Here is an 8,573-nt window from a genome sequence, read left to right as displayed (position 1 = left end):
ATAACTAGGAGCTGTTTTCTGTAGTGACAAAACACAGCACAGAACTGACAGTACACTGAGAAAGTACGGAGATCAACGGACTTGTGCCTTAAATTTACTAATTATGTATTTAGTAACCCCCAGAAAACAATATTTCAGTTTTAATTTGAATAAATTTCAATTTATTATTTAGTTTCAAAGGTGAAGGGCTGACAGAAGTAAAAGTAAAATCTACAAAGTGTAATAATCTAAAGGTACAAGAGGTTTTTTTTTTACCACCTAACCAAATAAAATTCTGAAATATTTTTCTTTTTTTCACTATAAAAAACTTTTGATATTCGTTAGGAGGACGAAATAACCTTTATATATCATAAACATGGTAATATCGTAATAATCAGTAATACCACAATGTGATGAATCATAATATTATACACGAAGACAATGGCACAAGGACCGCTCGGACCCACAATGGGTCAATGGAGCCCTTCGTGCAAGTCAGAATAACGAAATAACCTTTATATATCATAAACATTCGTTAGGAGGACTATAAACTATGCAAGGCAGTAGTAGGAAGTTGTACGTTCTAGGCCACTTTTCAAAAACTAAGTCCAAATCATTTAGTATGGTTGTACGTTCTAGGCCACTTTTCAAAAACTAAGTCCAAATCATTTAGTATGGTTGTACGTTCTGGGCCACTTTTCAAAAATTAAGTCCAGCCATCTCCTCTGTTTAGCGTCGGCTCTGACTGGACACATAACAATTCAAACTTCTATTATTCCTTCTATTATTGCAGTCTTAATAAAAATATAAATGTTTAATTGAATTCAGATTCAATAAATGTTTTCATTTTTTTCTATGTATTACTTAGACACACTCTAGAAATTTATATTTGGATGCAATTAATTAAATGTCTCGTAACAATGTGAAACCTTTTCATCGAACAATATGTAAGAGAGGTTTGAAACTGGTATTAGCGCTACATAAAATTGTACCACTTTTAAAGAAGCTCAGTTAGTAAAATGGCGTTAGAGTGGAAAGACATTTCAGCGAGTGATAATTATATTAGGTTTGTTTCAACATACCCAACCATCACGCTGACCGATTTGGATTTAGTGCTAATTTATATCAATCTTTACAGTGACTTAAAATCTTTAGAACGGTATTCTAAAGAATATACTGCTATGTCAGCTAATAAACATTATAAAAATTGTGCTTGGTCAAATCCAAAACAAAAAGACGGCCCTGCCTGATACATGTGCTTGTTCAAAGATTGCTTCTTTAGCCCACCGCATTAATAAAGAATTAAATGAGCTGTTCCAAGAAAGAGTAGTGGGAGGTAAATGTAGTTGATGAGAAGTAGTGTGATTTCCCAGTTTGTGGTCATATCTCAAGATGGCAAGTGGTATAAGATTGCAGCTTACAACCGGCTTCTCGCTCAACACCCGCAATTCAAAACAATTAGTGACAGGTCTTTCTGAAGAAGGTGAGCCACTTATAGCAATAAAAACAAAAAAATCAGTCATCTATTTAAATGAGGAAGAACTCGACCCACGCACCTTCCCAAATGAAGAAGACAGCTAAAGACAGACTGGGACGTAAAGATCTAGTCCCAGACAAAAATCTTTATTATTATTTCTAAATTATGAATTTCAAGTTCCTTCATGTGATTACCAATTAAAACCGCTGCAAAATTCTGTATTTGTCATTATCTTCCCCAAATTTAAATCATTTGCGACTTATGTTAATGTAAATGACCGGTGAAGTTTCAAGCTCATTACATTACTTTTTTAAATGTAATCTTCCCCAATTTTGTACATAAATAATCAATAAAATTCGATATTATGTTTTCAATCAACCCATATACTTACTCAATAGATTTTTATTTGTATCTCGCATTTTCTTAAATTCACCTTTTCTTATTTTTTTCGTTTTGTTTTTTGTTTAAATTAGCTTTTCTCCCAGAAATTTTAAATAGCGTAGAAAGCATTGCAATCTGGTAATATTCCTGGATATCTCAAAGCAAAATTTAAAAAAATATAATTTCTTTTTTTAAAGGAATAATCTTTTAACCATTACATCGACCAAGCCACACAAAAATTTATAATTTATTAATTTCATGTTGTTTCTTAAAAATTGCATGCAATACAGAATTTCATAACTCATTTGTTTTGTTTTTTTTTAATAAAAAATTAATTTTATTTGTTTTGATTAGGGTAAAAGTACACACTGAGAAAAAAAGCACCTATTTATATGTATGTACATATAAAATATACATAAAATAAATTTGGGTAACAATTGAATTGTTAATTCATTTTGTTTTGGAATGAAGTTTCTGTTCAAGGAAAATTAGAAGGTCTTATCTCAAACAAACAAAAAATTCTGCCTATATATTAAGTACACAGAAGAGTCATATAGTATTTAATAATCGACCTAATGTTAATGTATTATACATTATATGTAATACATATGAATATAAATCTGTGTGCCTCAATATACTATACATATGCAATCTATAATTATAAACTAAGTCTCCTTAAAAATGTTATTAAAAAAATTAATAAAATTTTTCTGTTATTTTACTGTATTTTTATTGATTTAATCTACTTTGTTTCCCAAATTTTTATTTTTGCACATACCTTTTAAATGTTGCGGGAGACACAATTGAAAGTTAAGTATTTATGATTTGCTAAGCCCGGAGTTTTCAGGAAAAGGGTTTGCTTTAAGATTATTCATTTATTTTTCAAAGACATATTGAGAAGGCAAATTGTAAATCAGAATTGATCACAATATATTTGAATAGTTACCGTTAAATCCTGTGCATTTCCGATAATGACAAAAGTGTCATGAAACTCAAAATCCAGCTACAGAAATGAGACAATTATAAAATGGGGGAAAAGTGTAGGCAGCAACTATTAACAATGTCGTTCAATGAGAATTTCAATACAACTAGAAAAGTACTGGAAAAGAATTGGAAGGAGACTTACGCTGAATTTTTTTTTACTGAAAAGAGAACATATATATTGGAATTGGAAACATTCAACAGCTGGTTGAATTGAAAGGATCCTTTCGGAGGTCGTAGGACGTTTACAGAATGACCCGAGTTTCTTACTATCTCCATGATTTATCTCCACTTACACACAAATCCAAACATTATGCAACTGATCCAATTGGAAAGCATCTATTTTGAATAAATTAGCCAAAATCTTCACAAAGATAATGAAATATGAAAGTTCCATTAATTTTATAGATCACTAATGCCGAATTTTTAATGGATTCCATAAAAAGAAGTTTTTTGAAAATGAATGGATTTATTTATTTGGTTCTTATTTGAATTCAAATGGATGGAATATACAATCAAGACAAGCGATATGGATAGTTCACCTGGAGTTAAGGAATACAGATTATTGCTAAAGCATTAACTAAAACGGGAAGGATCCTTCTATAAAACACTTAACCTGGACTACCATTCCAGAAAATACGGCAAGAATAGGAATGATGGAAACAGATACGTTTAAAGAAGGCGTTTAGACGGACAGATCTAACAGACTGATTAAATTTAGCTCAGATTAATTAAACTGCATACAATCAACAAACTTTGCTTCAAAATTGCGTTAATAGTACTTTTACCTTTCTTAAAACCACATCATAATAAGTTTAATTCATAATTATTAGTATTTTACAATAAGTTTATTCTTTTAATGCAAGCCATTAAATCTTATCTTTAATAAGATAAATTTAAATTTATCAATTTTTTTCCTTCAATATAAAATGCAAATTGATTTTTTTCACAAAGTTGAATATAATTTTTCAAATACTTGAATACACCAAGTATAATAATATTTTTACAAAGACAAAAAACTTTATATAAAATATTTATAAATTTTGGTTTACATATAAAACCAAATTACACAAAATAAACAAGTATAAAGGAAAAACATAAACTTAAATTATTGATTACTTTATCAAATACGTTTTTTACATTATTCATTTATTTTATTTTTTTTACTTTGAAGGAAGACTGATACAAAATTTCAAAGACTTTTCTTTTTCACGGGGAAAAGCTTATAAGATACGTAGATCAGAAAATAGCAGAATAAAAAAATTTCCGCTGCGATTTCTTTCATTTTCATTAATTTATTTACTTATTTTTTTTTTTTTCTTGAGCTTCTAAGAAGAAAATCACGAAAAGGGAATCACATATTTGCTCGATTTTCATTCTTTTTTGTGTGGTCCTTATTTACTTAAATTTTTACAAACATTCTAATAAAGGATTACAATAAAGATGCAAATTATATGTTTTATTTAAATTTTTTTTAATTCGTTTAAAATATATATTGAAAACTATCTTGGCAATTAAGAAAGGCAGTGATTTTTGCTACTCAATAAGTTTTATATTTACTGGCTTAATTAAAATTTAAAAGCTACTTAGTAAAGGAAACTTTTGTAAACAAAATAATAAAATGAAATTATAAGCAACCCTTCAATACTGAACCAAAAATCCAAAACAAACATCCTCCAAACAACTCCTAGTAGAAATTTAACTCCAAAATTACAAAGCAGGAGACATTTTAAGGAAAAAAAAATACTAATAAAAACTTACCCCTTCAACAAGCCCTTATATGCCCCGATGCATGAAGAGGACAATTTTGTAAGTTTTTTTTTTTAAGCCGTTAACCACTATCCTTAAGTGTTGGTATATATTAGCCCTAAACTTTAATCAAATTTGTTGTCGATAGTTTACTTGTGACACTGAATAAAGAAATTTTGTTTGCAATAAATGATTTGCAACTGAATTCATACGATACTGGTTGGTGACAACAAGATCAGTATAGAAATGGTGTCAGAAAACCGACGAACCGCCTTTTATGCGAGTAAAAGCTGGCAAACTTCTGAGTTTTCTTCACAAACCTCAATCATACAGCAGAAAATTGGAAAAAGTAAGTATAAGCACAATTATGAAAAACAAAAAACTCGTTTGGCCATGTAAAAGTGACAGCTCCTGTAGTTGTTGTAAGAACACACCAAAACGCATGCACTGATACCCTTACTGCCTGACAAGGGATAGCCCTGAACAGATCTCTATCAGAGAAGAAGAAAAGGGCTTGGACTTAAGCTTCTAGACGAAGAAGTCTCATACCTTCATTCGTTGACTGAAAGCAATTCACGGCACTCAAGTATAATTTTACGGACGTACTGGACCTTTTGACAATATTAGAAACAAAGTTTTGAAAGCCAAGTACGGTGGAAAACAGAACTTATTATGAATCAAGACATAGAAAATCCATCTGATGATATAATTCAAAAGAATCCATATTAAACAGGAGTTTAATACAAACTTACGGATGGTCAGGAACAGAATCTACTTCCAATTACCATGTCTGCCATGTCTCGGAAGCGGTTCCAGACTGATTCGTCACAATCTGTTTGCTTGGCATAAAATGGCAGAAGGGATCTACAAACAATTAGAATAGTTTTTTAGATTAATAAGAGTTATCTATGATTGAGTACACGTAATTGTGCATAAAATTTTCGAATTACACTTAAACAAGTTAGTTCTATTATACGTTTTACCTCCTTTAAAGGCGCAAAACATCTTTGCTTTTAAAGCGAAGAGCCGTTTTTGGGTAGTACTTATCGACTATTCTCTGCCTTAGGCTGGAAACATAGTGGAGCGGCGAGCAAAGCGGCGATGACAGCGAAGAGCGAAGCGGCAAAAACAAAAACTAGAAATAGATAGAGTTGCTCTATCTTCGCTTTGCTCGCCACTATGCGCGGTCCCATATGTTAACTTCTGTTTGATTTCGCCGCTTCGCTCTTCGCTATCATCGCCGCTTTGCTCGCCGCTCCACTATGTTTCCAGCCTAAGTCACTCTGAGTAAAACATGCTCAAACATTAAAAAACATAAAAGAAATAATATGGAATATTTTCTGGTAGGCATATTCAATGAAAAGTTAGGTAATAATATGAAATACAGACCAGGTGTTTTTACCCAACTTCAAGGTCTATACAAACAATCCTAAAACAAATATCTAACATGCTGTGAGTTTAATAACTTTTCCACCACACAAAGATTCTGTTTAGTTTCGACTATCTTTTTACTCTCTGCTTTTATTACTATTATATTATTACAAACTAAACATGAAATGAAACTAAAAATAAAAATATGAAGTAAAAGGTTTTCTATTATTTACGTACAAAAAGATTATTTTCTACCTGATCTAGTATTGTATCCAGCTCATTTTACAACCAATCCATCCCAAATTTTTCTTAAAACCAATTCCTGGATTGTAGGGAAATTGAAGTTTTCTACTAATCTGGAACCAGAATATTATTAATCCACAAGTGAAATTTACGAGTAAACTAAGCAGGTTTAAACGGCCCAAATCTTTAAAAAATACAAAACGGAAGTCGAAACATTTTGAAGAAAAACTTGTTTAACTTACTGAAACAACCTAACACTTAACATGCTTACAGTAATAATGGCAACTTTAACTTAAACAGCTGATTAAGCAAATGGATGATTGATTCCACAGCTGTTATAAAAAAAGGATTATATTTGAAAAATAAAAATAAAATGCGAAGAACAAAATACAATGAGATCGTAACAAAAATCATAAGCAGAGTTAAATGATATACACAGATTACGTAATATTTTTTATGGCCAATTCTATTACTAATTAATTCACTTACTTAAAGTAAAAGTTCTTCAATGAAGATTGTTAATTGATTCTGAGAGCGTTATAACAGAGCAGGAATTATAAAAAAAATTCCCTAATTTGTTTCTATTTCCATTAACTCCTTAATTTCTTAACGGAACTTTCGTGAAAACGAAAATCTTTCTTTTCTTTTTTTTTTCTATGCTTAGGCATTTTCCGGCTATACGTGTCCTTCCAGTCACATAATTATTGGAGTAAATGGCAGATAGTGAAAGCATTTCTTGGCTCTTGATCCAAGGCATTCAATTAACATCCGTTTTCTTATTCGAACTGTTTGCTAATCAAGTTTTAACTCTTTTACATTAATTTTAATTACATCAACTATAGACAAGACTTAATTACTGACACATATTTTAAAGATTCTTTCTGTGCATGATCAAAAAACTATTAGGTAGAGGAGGGTAGTTTTGCGGGCTTTGACATGAGTACTTTTTAGCGCGTTTTTTTCTGAATGATAAAGATTCTGACCTCGAAGGTGGCCCAGCGTACCAGTTATGCTGACGATTATGTTTTTAAGGAGAATAGTGGAAACTGGCTGACGATTTGGGGAGGTCGAGAGGTACTGGACGTAGTCATATTCCTGTTAAGGATGGTTTAAAGAGCATTGGAAAAATGAAAGATCTTGAAAAGATCTGATTGGAGCTTGGATAAGAAAGAACCCGAAACATTTTCTTAAGGCCAAAACCATAGACCAAGCCATGGTTGCTGCATGTTGATCGGCAGAGATGCATACTACAGAACATTCTTGAAAACCGGCATAAACCATCATTGCAAAAAGATATTGCCAAGAAATAAACAAAATATTCTGAACTTAATACCATCATTAGTTGGCATAGCTCAATAGAAAGGTTTTATCTATTTCATGATATGGAAGATCAATTCTTCCTTACCCATCATATTCCCCCAATTCTCTCGTCAACTGATTAGCACCTATTCAAGCAACTAGATTACTGTCTTACTGGTACAACCTTCACCAAATCGAATTGTTATTATTAGCAAAGATAAGATGATGCAAATAATTCGATTAAACAAAATAATCAATTAAAGTAAACGAGTATTAGTTGATTCACACAATTTTAAAGCATACACTTTAGAAACCCGCAAAACTTTCCTTCCAACAATGGAAAACGATGATATTAATTTTTTAACAAGTTAATTTTTTCATCCAAGTGGCGAATTCGGAAAAGTTTCTACATAAATTTTCTATAACGACTGTTTGGTCCACAATTTTGAATACTGCAAATAACAGAGTCGTTATCACGCTATGTCGTTCCTACTCTCGTCCACGTCCTAAAAATAGAAATAGAGAGAGAGAGAGAGAGAGAGAGAGAGAGAGAGAGAGAGAGAGAGAAAGATTACGGAGTGTAGAAAAGATTTCGCACCGAATTATCGGATGAATCCTTAAAATTGCCTTCAAATCCGACGGATATTTAATTATTTCTAAGAACAACAAATCTCACAAAGTAGCGAGCTGAATATTTCTATATTAAGTGTTGTCCTACACCGTAAGATTCTACATGTGGCTATTAATTTGCATGTATAAAGGCCTACTTTCATTGTCTCACAAAACCGCTTATCTAGAGAAAACCCAGCTTAAAAATATTTTTAAGACGGATAAAATCAAATCGATCCTTAATTATCATTTTTCAATAATTCTGCATAATCAAGGTCCTTTATATTTTGTCTTCTAATGGTGCAAATAGAAAAATAGACCAGAAACTTCTCAAATCTGAGCATTAAATTTCAAATGCAGTTTTCACACTTGCCTAAAATATATACTACGACATTTCTTCAATTAAAACAATATTCACCCTAATTCAGCCTTCCTATTTTTTACTAAACCAATTTCCGTTTTGTTATATACCTATATTTTTACA

General features: G+C 31.2%; 1 long non-coding RNA gene across 1 annotated transcript; it reads left to right on the top strand.

Annotated features, from left to right (window-relative positions):
• The first annotated feature begins 3,951 nt into the window (after positions 1–3,951).
• On the top strand, positions 3,952–8,573 carry LOC141446865 (uncharacterized). The gene is made up of 2 exons (XR_012453949.1): positions 3,952–5,633; positions 5,846–8,573. It is a non-coding gene; the product is annotated as an uncharacterized lncRNA (long non-coding RNA).

The sequence above is a fragment of the Rhodnius prolixus genome, unplaced genomic scaffold (assembly GCF_049639745.1).
Source record: "Rhodnius prolixus isolate KJV_2025 unplaced genomic scaffold, Rpr scaffold_7, whole genome shotgun sequence".
NCBI lineage: Eukaryota > Metazoa > Arthropoda > Insecta > Hemiptera > Reduviidae > Rhodnius > Rhodnius prolixus.
Note: the sequence above shows the minus strand (reverse complement) of the source record. Positions and strands in the feature narration are given on the sequence as shown.